At 36.6% G+C, this 21,204-nt stretch overlaps 1 protein-coding gene across 3 annotated transcripts in view; it reads right to left on the bottom strand.

Annotated features, from left to right (window-relative positions):
• Nucleotides 1–20,289, bottom strand: part of CCDC91 (coiled-coil domain containing 91) — a 254,814-nt gene extending 234,525 nt beyond the window's left edge. For 2 of the 3 annotated variants that reach the window (XM_045587880.1, XM_036456857.2), the window contains exon 1: nucleotides 20,084–20,289. The gene's annotated coding sequence lies outside the window, so the exon portion shown is untranslated. Of the gene's footprint in view, nucleotides 1–3,245; nucleotides 3,269–20,083 lie in introns of those variants that run through there. The other variant, XM_045587881.1, reaches the window with a different exon arrangement.
• Between the last annotated feature and the right edge of the window lie 915 nt (nucleotides 20,290–21,204).

Genomic DNA, 21,204 nt, shown 5'->3' with positions numbered 1-21,204 from the left:
CAACAAGCAAAAACATCACTCGAAAGTGCTTACTTGGAATATCTGGAAGATGAAACAATATGGGTTAACAAAAAAGCTTTCTCAGTTATTCAGAGACATTTGGAAACCCCTTTTGTTTTCAACTTAAGAAATGCTTTCTAACATACACTGGTCAACTTCCCTGCTTTAGAAAACAAAGTTCAGAGAGTCCTCAAATTACATATAGCCTTTACACATCAATGGCTCTTCAGGGAATGGATATATTCACATGATGCACTGAGACTTCTATCTCCTCCTTTCACCCGCACCATTACCATACAATGTTAAAGGAATATATTAGTATATTGTTAAGATTCGTTTCAGAGAAAAATGAAGAGAACTTAAAAAAAAAAAAAAAAAAAAAAAAAAAAAAACAAGTACAAAAGTGTAGCCTTGATTAAAAATTCAATAAATATAAGAAACTATAGACATCTCGAAATATGCTAAGACAAAACTCTTAGCTAACAAAATGGAAAATTCTTGATCCATAGGCCTATACTAAGTGGCATTTCTACATTTTTCCAGACCAATTCCCTTCTATTAGCCATAACAGTGGGCAATTAACCCAAACTGAGTTAAATTAACTCTGCATGGGTGGGAATATTTAAGTTGAATATTAAGGGATAAATCAAAGCCAGTTTTCCTGTTTGACAAGAAAGATAAGTGCAATCCTGATAAAGGAACAAGTGAGAAGGGACAGGTACAGAAAGCAAATAGTATATGGCAAACCTAAACTATAAAAAATAAGGGATAACTGCCGAAACCGGTTTGGCTCAGTGGATAGAGCGTTGGCCTGCGAACTGAAGGTTCCCAGGTTCGATTCCAGTCAGGGGCATGTGCCTTGGTTGCGGGCACATCCCCAGTGGGAGGTGTGCAAGAGGCAGCCGATTGATGATTCTTGCTCATCGATGTTTCTAACTCTCTATCCTTCTCTCTTCCTCTCTGTAAAAAAAATCAATAAAATATATTTTAAAAATAAAAATAAAAATAAGGGATAACTGTTGGATGATAAGATGCCTATGGTGGCAGTATAACCACAAATGAAGCTGCTGGGTAAGTGGCTAGGAGCCAAATTATGAAAGGCCATGCTAAGGACTTTGAAAGAATCCAGAGAATAATACAAATAACTATCTTTTGAGCATACTGCTTTATACCACACACACCTAAACTCTTAAGGCACACTACCACTTTTAATCTTCAAATGTTCTCTATCATTCCATCCATACTTTTTAAATAAATAAATTTAGGCTAGAGAGAAACCAAGTAATTTGCCCAAAATCCCAGTTAAATTAGTGTCCAGAAACTGAACTTATTGAAGGATTCTGAGAGAGATGAGAGATAAGAAGTATTTCAAATAAGTGACCTGCATTTTATAAAAATGACTATCAGGCAATGTGGAAAATGGTGTGGACATAGAACAGGCTAGTTTTAGAAAAATGCTACAGACAAATATAATCCAAATGAAAGCTGCTGAGGGAGGGTGACTAAGGGCAAGGGTAACTGAAGGATTTCACTAATTTCTAGCTTAAGCAAGCAGATGGAAAAGCCAGTTTTGGGAGAAGAAATGAAGCATAAAATGAAGGAGATGAAATATAAAATTATTAGTTTAAGCTTAGGCCATATAAACACATTTAGTTTGAGGTTTTAATAAAATAAAGACCAAACGGGAAAGGTTCAATAGGAAGTTGACCAGAAAGAGCTCTTTCTGAAAGAAGGTGGGAAGACTAAAAGGCTAGGATAAAGGTATTTAGAAATCATCAATGTACCTACAGAAATTTAAAAAAATTAGGCCAAGCAAAATAAAAAATAAATATGCATGAGTTCCTACTGGTATAAACAATTAAATAAATGAATTAAATAAAATAGAGTGGGGGAAGAATAAATTTTCCATGCAGAAGAATTCCAAAAATATATAGATACTCTACCCTCAAGAAGTGAAACTATCCCCGCTTAAGTGTGGGTTGCATACAGTGCCTTCGTTCCAAAAAGTGTAATATGGAAAGGTGGGGGGAGAAAAATAACCTCAAAGCAGAAGAGCCCTACAAAATCCACATCAGCCAAAGGATCAAAGTCAATGTCAATACTAAGTCATGTTGATAATCTGTCCCCTTGATATGATGTGATGAAAATGGCACTTCACCTCTGAGGTCTCTCCCCCCCCCCCCAAAAAAAAATAAATAAATAACTCCATTCTAAAGAGGAAAAACATCAAAAGCCAATTTAGAGACAACAGATAAAACACCTAACCAGTACTTCTCAAAATAAGTTATCAAAGTCATAAAAAATGCATTAAGTTTAAAAAATTGTCACAACCAAAAGGTATATTAAGGACAGATGACCACTAAAGGTAATATAGTATCCTGTATGAGTCTAAAATAAAATATAATTTTAAAAAATAGATAAAAAACTATGGAAATCAGAATAAAGTAGGGATTTTATTTAACAGTCATGGATAGACATTAGTTTATTAATTTTAACATATATCCCATGCTAATGTAAGATAATAATAATAATAGAAAAACTGAGTGTGGGGTGCTATTGTGACAGTTTGTTTATTAATCTAAAACTATTCTAAACAATTAGGTTTTATTTTTTAATTAGGCCAAGAAGTAAAGTAAAGAAAGCCATTACTATTCAAGGGATAGATAGAAGAAAATATCATCAATGAACAAATTTTAAAAGAAGTTATCATAAATGTAGAAAAATAAAATGACGCCCTAGAAATCATTAAAAAAAATGTACAAGGATGAAAATAGGTGTAATATTATAGATGTCAAAAAGATAAGGCATAAATAGACACCACTATATTTAGGAGGTCAGTGGAAAAATAAATGAAAAGTTCAGTGCAACTGCAAGATGAAAGGTAAATTATAGGGATTTACGATACCTTATGAGCCATATTTTATGATTCTCTCCATCACAAATCTCATAAAAGATTCTCCTACTTTCACATCTTTATTGACATTTTTACTCTTCCTTGAATTCAAATCAATTTAGTTGCTAAAACCTAATTCCTACTGGATATTCTTTCACAGTACAAAGTATTAGATACATCAGATAGCATACTTTCAACTGGAAGTAACAGATAATCACCAAAGCAAACTGGTTTAAACAATAAGGAAATGTATAACCACAATCTGATATAACAATAAGTCAATGGCAGAGCAGGCTCTAAAAGCACTATAAATCAGAGTTTGAGAAATTCTCTATAATTCCTTGGGTTTGACCTTCTAGGTGTAGCTTCTTCCACAGGCTGGAAGCATGATCCAAATCACAGTTTGAGACTGTGATTTGCCCATCTTTGAACCTGTCACTAGAAAAGAGGGAAACTGCCATGTTTCACTTAGACTTACCAGTATCAGTCCTGAATCTAGGAATGAGGACACTTTTCTCTGAGTTGCATGAAGGATTAAATACCTGAACAAAACAGGTCCTGTTAGAAAGGTAGATAGAAGAGTAATGCTAATAGGTAAGCAACAGTAGCCAACACAGGAGTTCCTTACTTGAATATTTTCCTAGCTTTGGAGAAGATTGAAAAATTCATTTTAATACAATGAAGAAGAGGCTTGAACAAAATAAGGGTCAAACAATTTCCTTCCTCTAATAACAAAGTACAACCTCAGAGATGATAAGTGCTGTTTTACAGGTCTAGAGAGAAACTGTGGTATGAATCTGTAAGGTTATCCCTCAAATTTATATTATATAAATTAAATATATTTGGTATTTTAAAACCAAAACCCTATTATATGGACTTTCAATGGTGAGCCAAAAGAGGCACACTGGTGTGCCATAAGAATTTTTAAAACATGCAATACCAAACTTTTTTCCCTTACACTGACAACAGTCAACCCAACAGTCATCCAATGTAAATTATACCTATTGTTTGTGTCAGATCTAAGGGAAAAGAACTTGGCAAAAAATATATAATTTTTGGTGTGCTTCAGAATTTTGGCAATTAGTTTTTGTATGTCATGAGATGAAAAAGGTTGACAATTGCTGCTCTAAGCTGTCATTTTGTTGGGGATGAAATGGTAAAAGATGCCAACATGGTGGAAAGGACCACTGGATTTGGAGTCAGGTCACTGAGCTCTGGTATTAACTCTCCCCCTAAATTGTAGCTGGACACCTAAACCTATCTAGTTTTCAGTTCACTCTTCTATTAAATTAGAAAGTTTAGGAAGGTAATCTTCAAGTCTTCTTTCTGATTAATTCCTAATTATAAATAATATTAATTCATTAATAAGAAGATTTAAGCAGACTGTAGAGTTGTAATTCTGAGCTAGCCAAATACTAAAGATAACTTCTAAGAGTACAAGCTGATGACATGACATTTTTCCTACAAAACTTAACTTTCACAAAAAACCTCACTGTAGCCAGAAATGTAAATAGCTTAATGTTATAACTTCTAAAATAGCTCAACAATTTAATTCAATTTCTTTTTAAGCCCAAATTCATTATTAATAGGTTGCAGTGTACCTACAGAAGCAAACCCTAACTGTTGGACAAGGGAACGGAAAATGACAGAAACTAACCACTTTAAAATGCAATTAAAGACAAGATTTCTAACCACTAAGCCTAAATGAGGAAGAAGATGGAAATTTCTACATAGAGTATAAAATAGAAGCAGGGGAAATATCCCCCAAAACTAAAACCAGTACATAGGCCTAGAAGAAATGAAATCTAAATGTCTCATGAACTTCTCTTAAAGACGGTTGATTTACACAATATTAATAGCAATTATTTCCAAAAACAGGTTGGTGACAGTAAGAAGCAGAAGAGCACATCATTATAGTACCCTTTTGGGAATCTCAAATTAATGGATTTTGGCAAACCAGACACAAATCATATGGGAAGACTCTGGATAAAACACCCCCATCACTTTAGCCAACAGCATTATGATCTGGAGTTGGTTCTTTCAAAGTTATTAATAATGAAAAATACTTACACAGGATATACATGATTGCCAGGAAAAAAAAAATGCACTTCTTTGAAACAGTTTTTAAAACAACAAACCACCCGCAGAAACCACATGGGCACAAAATGAAACGGTTCTGGTCACTGATCTGTGGAGCAGTTAAGCACTCCCCAAGTGAAAGGCTCAGCTTAGGCTCTATTTCTGGGACAAGCAGAACATCCAGGACAATACCTGATTTGGAATTACCAAGAAAACTGTGCAAACATACATGCACTGCCTGAGTTTCAAGAAAAATAATTTTCCCAAAGAGAACCTTATAGTTTTAAGACTAATGTGTTTTAAGAGATTTTCCTCGCAGTAAGACTCTAAAAAAACCTTAAAAACTCTCAAAATAAAAGAAATTTCACTAAAAGTACTTAACATTATAGTATTAATCATATGTAAGTTAAAACCTCCTGGAATTATCTATTTAAAACCAAAAATTCCCCACTATCAGTAGCAGCAGCATCTATTCTAATAAAAGGATAGTATGCTAATTAGACTAGACATTTTCCGGATGTCCTTCCAGACAAAGCCATCCGTGGCAGGGGCCAAGGCAGAGGTGATTAGGGGCGATCAGGCCAGCAGAAGGGCAGTTAGGGGACGATCAGGCTAGCAGGAGAGCAGTTAGGGGTTGATCAGGCCAACAGGAGAGCAGTTAAGGGGCCATCAGGCCAACAGGCAGAGTCGGTTAGGGGTAATTAGGCAGGCAGGCAGGCAAGAGGTTAGGAACCAGTGGTCCTGGATTGGGAGAGGGATGTCTGACTGCTGGTTTAGGCACAATCACTCCTAACTGCTCTCCCCTACCAGTCTGATCGCCCCTAAACAGGCAGTCAGACATCTCCCAAGGGGTCCTGGATTGGAGAGGGTGCAGGCTGGGCTAAGGGGACCCTCCTCCCCCCGCACCAGGCCTCTAGTTAATATATAAAGATACTCTATCAAATTATATAATAATACCCTACTGAAGTGGTATTATTTCATTGGTAAGCCTCAAAAGAAGAAGTAATAAATGTAAAAGAAGGAATACTATTCAAGAGACAGACAAAAGGAAAAGGGAGAAGATGGATGGCATATAATTGCACTGGAACACTAGAAGCTGGGCCAGGTAAATTAAAAAAGTAAAGAGGCTACAAAAAAGCAAACCAAATGAAACTAGAGTCAAATACAGTCTAGCACACAGCATTGCCTAGGGGAAAATGCAAAAAATACATAGGTACTAAATATTAACAGAAAATTTATCTTAACCATCAGCATCATAAAAAATAAAGTAAAAAAATAAAACACCTACCTATTAATTTAAATGAGTGGAAAAAGATATATATTTTGCTATGGTCTATATTATATTGTTTCTAAAACACATAAAAAGAATATAATAAAAACTCGGTAGCCTGTAAGAGCTACATGTTTAGATATATGTGCACACATACTCCTCACCATGCTTTCAATTTCCAGACACAATACCATAAAAAATGGTAATTCCTCCTCTCCCCCCACTATGGCTCTATGTAAGGTGCAGACTTTTCCCTTGGATAGGCTGGCAAAGCTCAACCTGTCAAAGCTTCCATTACCTTGAAGAATACATATAATTTCCAGAAGAAATAGAGAAAAAAATAGAAAAATAGATGGGCTTCCAAAAGAATGAATTTTAATTGTGTAAGTATATCTACACTCCTTGTCCTTTAGAGGTGATGTTACTGGTGTCATTTGTTACCATATGCATGGATCCTAAAAAGAACAAAGCATTGGAGCCATCCAAATGAAACTGTAGCTATCTTGTAAACCAGCAATTTTTAACCTTTTTCATCACATAAACTAATTACTAAAATTCTGTGGCACACCAAAAAACACATTATATTTTTTGCCAATCTGACAACAAAAATATAGGTACAATTTTGATTCGTTAACATCAGTCAGCTATTATTGTGTTGGCTGTTGTCATTTTTTACAATCTTAGGGAAAAGAGATCAGTGCCCCTAACTAAATAGTCAGGTATCGCAAGTTTTAAAATTTCCTGTGTTACAACAGTTGAAAATCACTGTTATATAGTAGTTTCAATATAATGAAAAGGATATTAATATCAAGGATGTAATGCCTTGGGATTATCACCTAGTCAGAAAGAATAAGATCTGAAGAAAGATCAGATTAATTCATTTCAGAAAATGAACAGGAAGCAGTATAATTATAATGAGTATCTCTAATTAACTAAACAGCATAAAATCTGTACACCAAAATTCTTCATATTTTGGTTAAATAACTATTTTTTTAATAGCTGCTGAGTACAATGATCTATTTATTATGGATACAGAAATGAGAAATGTCTAGTTTCTAAGGTTTACTAAGAGCAGGAAGTGACGTGTATAAGAAAAAGGAAACTACCATAAAATATAGTGCATATTCCAAGTGTGTAAATTTTATGTAATGATTTAATGACAAGGGAAGAAACTTATAAAATATACTTTATGAAGTATAAAGTAGAATAAAATATAGAAAGAGTAAATAAAAAATAAAGTGTTCATTTCCTAATTATCACCAGTAGTTTAATCGCAGATATCTTCCCTATCACACTCCTACAGCATCCATATTCTTTGCACTGTGATTACTTCAAAGTAAAAGTATGGTAGAGGATGAAGGAAACTTTAAACTACAGTATTCAGAAAGCATTCTACTTCCAATCAAAATGGAGATAGAGAGACCAGATTTAACCTCCCAATAAAATAAATAAAAACCTGAACAAAGTATAAGAAACAATAGTTTTCAGATACTGGACAACAAGCAGCACAGAATTATAATTCCTGAGAGGAAGGAAACAAACAAGGTAAGCATTAAAACTGCCCAGTTTACAACCTGGGCCATAGCATATGGTGGAAGAACCCAAGCAAAACTCGCCTGGCACTGATTAGAGGGGAGAGAGTTAAAAGTTTGAGAGGCAGCTAGTGCTTGCAACAATAGGAATTTGAGAAAGAGACTATACTGAGTAAGAATTCCAGAGATAGAAAGATTTGCTCAGGTCTGGGCTGAGGACTAACATGTACAGACTTGAGAGAAAGCTACACAAGACCAGGAAAAGAAAGACAATGTGAGCAGAGAAAGAATATCTGGCGCTCACACACAGTTGGTAATAGTTTGTGGACCTATCATTCAGAATGGATAACCTTTGTAATACATAGAGCATTCAGCTGAATACTTGTGAGAGTATCTCCTAAATTAGACCTATACAAAAGAATATTTTGGACCCACATCAACAAATCTTAAAAATATTCCTCAAAATTATCCAACTGATTCCAAGTAATATAACTGAGAAACAAAACCAAATGCAACCCTATTTGAAATAACACAACAAAATTCAGAAACCAATAAGCAAAAATAAAAAATATATGAATCCAATCAAATTGTAAAAGGCATACAGAAAATCAGGACAATATGACATATAATCAAGAGACTATTATTAAGCAGAAACATAGAAATGAAAGAGATTATGGAATTCACAAACAAAGATAAGAAAACAGCTATCATAGGTTTCATATGTTTAAGAAGGTAGAAAAAATAACCATAATAATGAGAGATATATAAGATATGGAAAAGATTTAAATGGAACTTCCAGAAAAAAATCTTTAAAAACATAAAACTGATACCCAGGATAAGGTTAACAGTAGATTAAACACTGCAGGGGGGGTGGGGGGGACCCACACATGAGGTTAAAAAATTAAAATAGCAATTATTCAAAATAAATGGATGTAATTGGAGGACCAGGGGAAAAAAAGAATGGTGTGGAAAAATGAAGAAATGTAATTGAAAATTGTCTAAATTTCATGAAAAATGTAAGCCCAGAGATCCAGAAATGTAAAAAATAGCCAAGTAATATAAAACATAAGGAAGTTACCAATGCATATCATATGCTATTGTTGGAAAGTGATAAAAAAGTGTTTAAATAAGTCAGAAAAAAGGACACATTACATGCAAAAGAAATAAAATAAGAAAAAAAACAGGCTTTCTTGTCAAAAAACATGTAAGCCAGAAAACAATGGGGAGGTATCCTCAAAGAACTGAAAGGTCAAGAAAATATGGCAGCATACAATTCTTTGCCCAGAGAAAATACCTTTAAACCTGAATAAGAAATACATTTTTCCAGACAAACAAAAACTTATATTCTTTGCCAGCCAACCTACACTAAAAGAAATATTAAAGTAAGCTCTTCAAGGAGAAGAGAAATAAAACCAGAAAGATATTTGGATCTGCATAAAGAGAATCAGGAGTGCCAGAAATGGTAAATATATAAATAAATATAAAAGTTATAAAGATAACTGACTACATAAAGCAAAAGTAATAACAAACATTATGAACTTTATAGAAAATGTAGAAGTAAACTAAATCATAACAGTACCACAAATGATAAGAGAAATGAAAATACAATGCTGTAAAGTTCTTACACTACATATGAAATAGGATAATATTACTTAAAAGTAGGCTAATAAATTCAAAAAATATATAACAAACCCTAGTACAATTAATTATTAAATAATTAGCAAAAATATACACTTGGGAAACCAACAGTGGGCATAAAATGAAATAATTTAAAGGGAGGGGGAAAAAAGCACAAAAAAAAACCTCAAACCCAACACTAGGAGGTAGAAAAAAATAAAAAAGAAATAGCAAAATGATATATTTAAACTCATCTATCTTAAAAAGAACATTAAATATAGATGATCTAAACAACCACGTTAAAAAGCAGAAATAACTAGATTGAGTAAGGAGGTAGGAGAAAAAAATAACCATGATGATGAGAGATGTCAAAGATATGAAAAGGATTAATTTTGACTATGAAAACCAAAAACAAAACAAAAAAAAAACATAAAAATAAAGAGCTGAAAAATATATACCATGCAAACTCTGATCAAAAGAAAACTGAAGTGACTGTATTAGCATTATAAAAATTAGATTTCAGCCGAAACCGGTTTGGCTCAGTGGATAGAGTGTCGGCCTGCGGACTGAAAGGTTCCAGGTTTGATTCAGGTCAGGAATCTCGTCGATGTTTCTGGCTCTCTGTCCCTCTCTCTTCCTCTCTGTGAAAAATCAATAAAATATATTGTTTTTAAAAAATTAGATTTCAGATCAAACAATATTTCAAGGATGAAGAAGAAATTTCATAATGATAAAGAAATCAATATATCAAGTTGATGTAATAATTCTAAGTATATATGTATTTATAACCATATCTAGAAATTTCAGCACTCATCTCTAAGTGACAAAATAAGTAGAAATAAAGTCAGTAAACGTATAGAAGACTTATAGCAACCAACTTAGTTTAATTAATATTTCTAAAAAGAAAATGCTACATAACAGGTGCTGCTGATTAGACTTTTTTTTTTCAAGTGTACACAGAACATTTAAAGATAGACAATATTCTGTGCCATTAAACAAGTCTTGATTAAGTTTTAAAAACTTAACACGAAGTATCTTCTCTAAGCACAGAAAAAACATACTAATAATTAATAATTAATGAAAGAAATCTGGAAATTCCTTCAAAAACCTGAAAATTAACACACTCACACGAAAATTATTGGGTATTTTGATGTAAATGTAATTGAAAATACAACATATCCGGTCCTTCCTGTATACAACCAGGCCCAGAAGAGACATCCACAAACTGTGGATTGCTTCCAATAGGTTGCCAAGGGCCAGGGAAAGAAAGCAGCTGAATCTGACTTACACCACAAAACCCAAAAAAAACCTGAAACCAACCCCAAGTGGCCAGCTTCAGACAACATTGGAGCAGAATCCAACAAGCTTCACAAACAGGAAATTGTAGCAGCACTAAACATTATGAACTCCACATTTTTCTTCTTTATCTTTTCTTTTCCTGTATTACTTGTTTCCTATTTTTCTTTTATATTTCTTTATCTCTTTCCTTTTCTTAATCTATATTCTTTTTTCTTATTCTTTTTTCCTCGTTTTTCTTTTTCTAGTCTTTATTCTTTCATTCTTTCCAGTGATAATCTTTTTTCCTGTATTCTTTTATTATTCTCTATTTCATTTTCATTTTCGTATTTGTTTTGTTGTTGTTGTTGTTTTGTTCATGGTGGAGATTTTTTGTTTCATTTTGTTTTGCTGTCTTTTGTTTTGTATTGTTTCGTCAGCACCTGTATTTTACAACAGCTTGCAAAATATGGTAGTAGTTACACCTCAAGTCAGCCAACCTGAGGCTTGATGCTACTCATGAATGGGCCAACAGTAATCAAGACCCAATTACAATAGGAAGACCCATATATCCCACACAACAAACATTCCTAGAGCATCAAGCTCAGCAGATCAAGGAGGCCACACCATTAGGTCCCACAGAACACCTACTATATAAGGCCACACCAAGAAAACTGGGAATCATAGCATTTCTATCTAATCCATAGAAACAAACACAACGAGACAGCTAAAATTGGGAAACAAATAAGGCCCAAAGGAAAAACAGAAGAAATATCTAGAAAAAGAAGTAAATGAAATGGAGGCAATCAATTTATCAGATATAAAGTTTAATGTAATGGTTACTAGGATGCTCAAATAACATAATATTACAAAGAATTTAGTGAGAACTACAATATCATGAAAAAGGACAAAGAACTCATGAATTAGAGCCAGTTGAAAATGAACAATACCATGTAGAACATCAAGAATACACTGGAAGGAATAATAGTAGGTTGGATGAAGCCCACGCATCAAAACAGAGTTTTAAGACAAGGTAGAAAAAAACGCCCAATCAGAGCAGTAATAAGAAATAATAAAGAGAATGAGGGTAGGTTAAGGGAACTTTGGGACATGAAATGTAACCACATCCACATCATAAGGTACCAGGATGAGAAAAATATGAGCAAGGATCTGTTTGAAGAAATAATGACAGAAAACTTCCCGAACCTGGTAAAGGAAAAAGTTATACAAGTTCAGGAAGCACAGAGTCCTAATCAAGATGAATCCAGAGATATCCATAGCAAGATACATCATAATTTAAAAGGTAAATGTTAAAGACAGAATCTTAAAGGCATCAATAGAGAAACAGTTATCTACAAGAAAGTTTCCATAAGGCTGTCAGTTTATTCTCAACATAAATACTTCAGGTCAAAAGGGACTTCAGGTTAAAGTAATAAAAAGCAAGTTCTGAAACCAAATCTATTCTATCTAACAAAGCTATTATTTAAAATTGAAGATGAAAGAGTTTTTGAGACTACAACTCATTACATATAAACTTGCAACAACAAAAAAATGGCACACCTTTCTTGATTAGAATGACTTACGTAGTACTGTGCTATTTTTGAGACACAACATATATTTTCCTTTAATTACTGAAAACATGTTAAAGTAACTGGATTATAAGAGGACAGAGGTTTTGCTCTGCTTGGAAAATTACTCTATATTTTCTAGGCCTGAAAACCAAGAAAGAATTGCTATATAATACAACATCAGGGACACAGAGTAAAAAGTCTACTGAGAGTTGAGAGGGCTCAGAAATAATTCCCATGAGCCGAGACCGTTTTGGCTCAATGGATAGAGCGTCGGCTTGGGGACTGAAGGGTCCCGGGTTCGATTCTGGTCAAGGGCATGTACCTTGGTTGCGGGCATATCCCCAGTAGCGGGTGTGCAAGAGGCAGCTGATCAATGACTCTCTCTCATTGATGTTTCTAACTCTCTATCTCTCTCCCTTCCTCTCTGTAAAATATCAATAAAATATATTTTTAAAAAAAACAAAAAAATTTAAAAAAAATAATAATAATTCCCATGATTCCAGACCCCAGCATTGCTACACAATCACAATGGAAAGACTGTGCGGTAATTAACCAGCTTTAAATGCTTAAAATATCCATTCTTTTTCCCTACAAACGTTTTATAAAAGGGGAAATCCTATAGTCTTCATGATTACTCTTTCAGTTTACTTTTAAAAAATTTAAAACAAACTTTGTACTGAGTTATACTATCACGTGTTTCTCCACTCATTTTTATTTAAGCAGTACCTTATTTAAGTGGTATCTATGCAAATAGGATTTCATTTTTCATATTCATTAGCATCTTAGCTATCAACAGGGATAATGGGGACATTGTGACTATTTTCCATAATCTAAAATGAGATTGTGTCAAAAATAAAAGGTCAAAGAACAAAAGCTATTTAGTACCTAAGTCTTATCAAATACATTTAAGCCAAAAACTTTTATTTATCATTAATCATTATATAATACACTGTTGTTATATGTCAAGATACTTGGTAATACAGATTGCTGTTAGAGTGTGTCAATGACTAACCTAATTCTGTGGCCTTAGCCTTGATTTCTAAGAGTTTGTACTATAAATTCCACTTATCCGAGGACTCGGCATCTTAAGCATTTTATTTTGTATACCCCTACTTTATAGTAATTTCTTTATCAAGTTGCCTTTAGGATACGGTCAGGAATTAAACCAATTTAAGATAACCATATACTATGTTAAGGCTGAGAAGTCCTAAAACCTGCAGTGAGCAAGCTAGAAACTAAGGAGAATAGATGCTGTAGTGTCAAGCTGCTTCTGAGAACCTGAGAACCAGGAAAGCTGACGGTATAAGACCCAGTCCAATCATAGAATTGCAATGCCCTGGCTCTGGCCATTAGGCAGAAGTTCCCTCTTACCCAGCTTTTTTGTTCTATTCAGGTCTTCAATTGATTGGATTAGGACCACATTAGAGAGAGCAATGTTTTACTCAGTTCACTAATTTAAACTTTAATCTGATTAGGAAACAACTTCACAGACACACTCAGAATACAGTTTGATCAAATATATGTCACTTCATGACCCAGTCAAGTTGACATATAAAGTTAATCATCACAAGTTCAATCCTCAACAACTGGGCAACCATACTCATCTTCTTAAACCATACTTAATCTCCAAATGAGGACAATTAGGAGATCATGATTCTGCTTAACATGATACAACTATCCTGTGTTCAACTGCAAACTTACTAATCCCTTCCCCAGAAGAGGAGGTAAAGTCCTTGAATGTTTATTCTTCTCTTTGATATCCCAGAGTTTACATACTATTGATGGGGAAAATGAGACATTTTGGGGGGCTAACAATCTGAATCTATGCCATTAACCTACTGCAGATTCTTGTTAGCCTATAGTCTCGTCACTGTCCCTTTAATTATCAGATCCTACAAGACCTGTTTACCTAAAGTACTACTTCCATTTTAGAGAGGCCATAAACCATGAACAATACACAACCCCCAGACAGAGTTATCAGTGCTGGCACCAGGCCAGGCCTTGAAATGTGGTCTCACTGCCCCCATCCCAGTACATGGGGCTTTTTGCAAAGCCTGCAAAAGGTCCAGAAGTATGATCCATATTTGGGGGACAAAGAAACCAAAGAGGTATAAAAGAAAAATTTCCTACATATTATTTGCTCAGATTTGGGGAGAAACAGATTCCCTTGAGTCACTGTACCAGTACATGTGAAACTTCTGGAAATAAATGGGTTTTTTCTGTGCCTCCGGTACTCCTGGGTTTTTTTCAAGTCTCCTGGTAAATTCTATAACACTATGATGTAAAATTAATAATATTTAAAATTATAATATTTTTACATGGTAAGGGCAAAAGAGAAAATATTATTTAACATATGTATATAGCCATATATACATATTATATATGCATATATATATTTGTGTGTTTGTACACACAAACACAAAAAATATATTTATAACAAAATGAGAAAATACTTGTGACAATAGAAACCTTATTTCTATAACTAGTAACACGGTTATAGCTGGTATTTATAGCAACCTTCTCTCACTACCCATTTTGTATTCCTTTAGTCTTCAGCAAGCACTTCAGATGGTCATGATTCTTTACCCAGTGAGGTAACCCAAACTTCATTCCTGAAGGATCTGGGTTATCAGTAATCTCCTTGAATAGTGTTGCAGGTGTCCACTGACCTTAATCAAAGGGCATGGTATTACTAAGAGATATACTATGGGATCTCCTATATTTCAGACAAACTCTTCCTTATCGCCATTGTGGAAGAGCAGTCCAATATCGCCTTGGTAGTCAGAATCAATTACCGCAGCCAACATAGTAATTCCCTTCTTGGCATGTTGATTCAGAGGCATGAGAAGTCCAAAATTGCTGGACAGCTGTCTTAACTTCCAACAAATGGAATCGTTGTGTCTCCAATGGAAGTATTGCTCCCTTTGGAGTTAAGACCTCTAACCTCGTAGAGCATAAGGTCATGGAGACAGGAACCAAAAGTTTTGCTAGTGTGTCACTAGGGGTAATAGTGAATGGTGCTGTTTCCATTTTTACCTCTTAATTCCTGGACCTGTGAATCCTGCCTATAAGGAAAACATCACCGTATACTGAATACTAATTAAGAGCATATACAACCTCTGGGGAACCTTGCCTCAGTCCTGCAAGGTACTGACACCTCACTGGCACTGTTAGTTAATCTTCAAAAGGCCATTCTATCAAGCCAGTTGCTTCAGGATAGTAGGAAACATGATGATAAGATTAGTACATTCCATGAGTATGACTCCACAGATCATTTCTTTTCCTGTGAAGTGAGTTCCTTGATCAGAAGCAATGCTGTGTGGAATACCATCGCAGTGGATACAGCATACTGTGAGCCCACAGATGGTAGTTTTGGCAGAAGCACTGCATGTGGAGAAGGCAAATTCATATTCAAAATATGTGTCTATTTCAGTAAGAACAAATAGCTGCAACTTTTCCATGATGGTAGCAGTCCAATGTAATCAACCTGCCTCCCCGTGGCTGGCTGATTGATCACCTGAGGAAATAGTGTCACTCAGGGATTTAGTGTTAGTCCCTGCTGCTGGCAGATTAGGCACTCAGCACTGAGCAGAGCCAGACAGGTCCTGATGAGCTAAAGTCCATGTTGCTGAGCGCCTCTGTAACCCCCATCCCTGACAGCATGGCCACTCTGTTCATGAGCCTACTGGGCATTGACAGGGGAAAGAGTCTGTCTGATACCCAGTCATCCTCTCCTCTTGATTATTAAAATACTACTCTGATGCAGTTAGCCTATAGAAGCATTACTCCGTTTGAAATTAAGACCTCTTAATTTGGTGAACATTCACATGGAACACCAATATCTTCACTTTCTTGCCCATTCAGAGAGGTCTACCTGCATATACCTCTTACTCAGATTTCCTTGTCACAAATTTTCCAATCAGGTTCCTCCCATATGCATTATGGGAGTCCCAGAAGAAGCGAGAGAGAAGAGGATAAAAAGCATATTTCAAAAACATTTGAAGAAATATTTGCCAAAACCGTCCCAAAGTTTACTTCCCAATGTGTACTTCCCATAGTATACACATACACACAACTTCAACAAATGTACTCTGGTACATTTCTTAAAGTGAGAAACAAAGTATATGCTAATTAAAGAATCAGATCCAGTCTTATGATTCCCAATTCACCACTGTGAACAATGTGCTTAAATTATTTTGCTCAGATAAAAGTAACTATGATAATATCCATGGCCTTTCTATGTGAGGGGGAAAAAAATAACCATCCAAAATTTTCATTTATTATATGTTATTTCACTTTGTTCAAAAGATTTTCTACTTATATATATACTGAGATTATACATATAACAACATTTTGCAATCTGAGCAGACTGAGTGGTTACAACACTTCTCATCAATAATATGGGAGTCACCTTTTATGTTCATTACTGTGACACTAAGAATAATAATCTTGTGGCATTATTTTTTTCTCCTATTGATAACGAAAGAAGCAAGATAAATAGCACCCAATTTTGGATATATAGAAAATCAATTCAGTATGCCAATGAAAATAAAGTTTCCTAAAAAAAAAAAAAGGTTCTTGCAATCGAAGTGACTATACAAGTATTCTTAACATGGTAACTGAAACAAATCACATATACTAAATAAGCAAGTGACACTTAGAAAACCATTCACTTTAAGGAAAGCTGGTCCTAAAAAGAAATTAATAAAATGTCTCTTCTCATAACAGACAAGAGAAGAAACTTAAAATATCTAATGCCTCAGGAAACACAGTTATTAAACAGTTTTCCCATTCAGCAGAACACAAGTATTCACTTCAACTTGTCTTCCGATTCAGGGTGGCCTATTTAATGCCATTCAGCTTTTGCAGGCTTATTTTCCATTTTTCATGCCCAATTTAGGTAAACTATAACTAAAAGGTATAAACTCTATAAGTTATCTTTACTAAATTCATAATTTAATTTTAATGATGAAATTTAATCTCATCTATAATCACAATATTTTACTGATGTCTAAGCATGTAATTTTTTAGTAATATTCAGGTAAGCCCCTTTCTATCACCAAAGCATATTCATAGATTAGTGGGTCTTGCATAATATTGCAGCCCTATCTTTAGTTCAATTGCAAAAGTTCTGAATTCTCATAAAACCAAAGCATCTTGAAATGATCATGTAGATCTTCTTTTACCACAAGATTGGACACAACATTAAAGGCAATTTAGTTGGCCTCTCCATTATCTAGGCCTACTTTTGGTAAGAGATGCACATGGTCTATGTTTGTAAGGCTGGCAAAGGGGGGAAAAATTCAATCTTCTCTGAATAGCAGAAAAAGTTACTTCACCCTTTATAAGAGAGTAGTTATTTCATTCATATAGTCAGTCTACTTAACTATTATGTGTTGGACTGTAACTAATAATGTCTCATATTGATTCATTAATTTGCTTAACAATAAAATTTTGCTTAATGGGTTAAAAAGCCATTTAATTATTCCAGACTCTAAATCTGTAAAATAAACTATATAAAATCTAAGGAACACTGTGAAATTCTAGGATTCTACCTTAACATGATGCCAAAAAAAAAAAAAAACCAATGATATTGACTATCACATTTTTCTCCAAAATCTATCACAATAAATAACCCTTGAGACAAATTCCAAGAAAATCAAGTGAAACAAGGAGGCAATCTTTAAAAATCTGAAGAAAATTTCATACATTAACAGAAAATCCACATTTCAAAGAATCAATTAAAAAATATTATCAGTTATTCATAAAGATTTAATGTTAATTTGAATGGGGAAAACAGATATTGGTACAAAGAGTTAATATAAAGAGAGGTGCCTTTTTAAAGTTCTCATCTGGGACAGCAAAATGACAAAATTTGATGAGCTTTCAAGAAGCCAAAAGTCACAAGGAACAGGTTAAGCATTGTGATTATGAGCTATATTTTGAGCTATATTTTGGAAACAACTTACCTAAACACTCTCCTTCCAAACTAATAGAAAAAGTCTTGTCCACCCCAATGCACTCCCACCCAACCTCTGCTATCAAGAGAAAGACAATAAACCTTCAAATAGCTTTTCTTATTCATACCAATCCTATATATACTTTACAAATTTTACATCTACAGTTAGAGGTACAATATAAAATATATATTAGAAAAATTCCTATTTGTCCATTTAATCTTCAACCAGCTAAATAAATTTATAACCAGCTTTCTTCTTTTTTTACTGCCCCTCCCCCAAACAAAGATGCTGTCCCCTCTGTTTATGGCTCTCAGCACTTACTTTTTGCCTGGCATTTAAGTATATTAAAATAATTAAAGAAAACAAACAAAAAAAAAAACTCTCAGCTGATCACTCCAATGAGATACATTTTTCTATTTAATAAATGTTAAGAGAAAAGTTGTAACTTTCATCACTTGTTTTCTTTAGGTTTAATTCCACTTGGCTTATACCATTGCTAAATAACCAGTTCATAATAAGATATCCCTGCCCACAGAACTACTTCCTAGCCTGCCTGGAGGATACCAAACTTTATAAATCAGGATAATTTTCTACCACACAATTTACTGGCTAGCCACACAGGTACAGTCTCCCTGGCATCACTGCCCCCTCGTGTGCCCCCCCCCCCCCCGCAATCTCCCATTTACCCAACTGGTACAGTGAAGCCCTAACCCTCACCCTCAATGCAACAGAAATTGTAACAGAGGGCAAATGGTATGTTTAGAAGCATCGAGCTCTCCTGGCACAGAACAAAGATAACTGATTGTTAGTCCCGGGCACCCCAGCGAACTACATATTCTGAGCATTTGGCCTTAAATTGTTGGGTGAAATGTTAGCCCATCCCGGTGACAAGATAGAAATGTCAGCCCACGTCAGCCCACCCCAATCACTCCATCACGGAACATGCAAACTGTTTCCAAAAGCCATCATCCAACTACCTCCCTGGCATTTCAAGAGGAAGGTGGCATATACACAACATCTGCCCAGCTCGGACAGGGAGGGAAGTAAAAGAGCCGGAATTCTTAAGGGGCCGCTGAGTCACCTACAGCTGCAGCCAGCAGCTCTGCCCTCCAGGAAATCAGGCTCTGCCCCAAGGCTCAGCAGGGAGCGAGGGAGCATAGTAGCAGCAGCAGCAACATCATCATCCTACCAAAAAAACACTCAGTGAGCTTTTAATAGAGTTGCCACTCCTTCAAAGTGAAGCCCAACACACATTTCCTTTGCAAAGTTTTCCTCCGCAGTGCAAAACAGGGGCAGGCGGAAGAAACATCTTTATTGTGGGGAAACGGAGGGCGCACTCATGGGAATGAAGGATGCCTCGCTACCTGGAAACTTCCTGCCTCCTGCCTTCACCCCCGAAGGGCCAGGGGTTTTACTGCGACATGTGGCCCAAGGATCAGGGTAGACCTTTGGCCCCGTGAACTTGGCAAAGCAGAAGGGGAAACATGCACCGGGAGCGATGGGTGGAAACTCCACCAGGAGAAAGCCCGGTTCGATGGGCGTTTCCGTGACACGGCAATCACGTGTATTTGTGGGTAGACGGTCGGAAAACACGGGACTGCGGAGCGTGCAGGGGCCAGGACCCGCCGACGACAGCAGGTGCAGGAGGGCGCCCCCTGCGGAGGGAGAGAGGGAGGGGAGCGGGCCGGCTTCCAGCCCGGACGGGCCACGCCCCCCGGTCACCTCAACCTCGGGGGGCGAGGCCGGGGTGGCGGCGGCGGAAGCCCGGCCAGCTCCCCGGGGGCCCGGTGGGGAGTGTCCTGCCCAGGCCCAGGCCGCCGCCGGGCGCACCCACCGCCGCCTCGCGCGGCCCGGGTTCCCAGACCCTAAGGCGGGTGTCCGTTTACCTACTCCCGCGCCCGCTCGCCGCCGCCGCCGCCGTGTCGCTCAGCCAGGCCGGTAGGTGAGCCGCCCCCAGCACACGGACTCGCACGTGCACGCCCGGGGTACGGCCCCGGACCCGTAGGTGCGACCTCGGCCCCCGGCCACACACGTTGGGGTAGCCCACAAGCCGCCCGGCTTGGAACACCTCTGCCCCCGGAAGTTGATTTCCTCCAAGGCCCGCCCAAAGCTGCGTGCGTCACTCAACGCAAGCCTGAGAGTCACGTGGCCTCAGGCTGAGGCTGAGCAGAGGGTTCCTTGCTCTCAGCCCAGTCACTCTTTGCTTCAGTGGTCCACAGCGGGTTGCTGTAGAAAAGGGGATGATGATTCAGGAGCTGCTTCCTGTGAGCTACTGCCTACGGGCAAGGCGCTATTTCCTACGCCTAATCCATGCAAATAAAAACATCCCCAAAAGGACATGCCCATATGGGATTGTTCTTGAGAAGAGTTAGGCCTACTCTTTTCACCACCAGCAAGCAGAGCTCAATAAATATTGCAACTGAGCTAAGTGGGTGACACGCAGTTAAGTGCTCAAGAAACAATTGACTAGACAGCTGAGCCATCTTGTCTTTGAATATCCGAACTCTCAACCTAGGGCAGTGGTCAGCAAACTCATTAGTCAACAGAGCCAAATATCAACAGCACAAGGATGGAAATTTCTTTTGAGAGCCAACTTTTTTAAACTTAAACTTCTTCTAACGCCACTTCTTCGAAATAGACTCACCCAGGCCATGGTATTTTGTGGAAGAGCCACACTCAAGGGGCCAAAGAGCCGCAGTTTGCCAACCACAGACCTATGGGATGCACCTAAGCCAAGAGACTCTTCAGGCCAATACTATGTGACTTCAAAGCAATCTGCTCTATGATTACTTCTTGTCCTCAACTCCAGAACACAACAATTTATACATGCCATCTCTGTTTCAGAGACTGTTTATTTTCAGCTGGCAGGCCACATGTGAAAGATTCTTCCATTTTGACATGGGAGGGATCTGGAGAACATTTCTTGAACCATTTTTTATTGAGCACATACTATATGCCAGCACTGAGCCAGATTGTGGCAATCCCAGAGGGAAGAGTACCCACTCAA

Source organism: Pipistrellus kuhlii, unplaced genomic scaffold (genome assembly GCF_014108245.1).
Source record: "Pipistrellus kuhlii isolate mPipKuh1 unplaced genomic scaffold, mPipKuh1.p scaffold_m20_p_3, whole genome shotgun sequence".
NCBI lineage: Eukaryota > Metazoa > Chordata > Mammalia > Chiroptera > Vespertilionidae > Pipistrellus > Pipistrellus kuhlii.
Note: the sequence above shows the minus strand (reverse complement) of the source record. Positions and strands in the feature narration are given on the sequence as shown.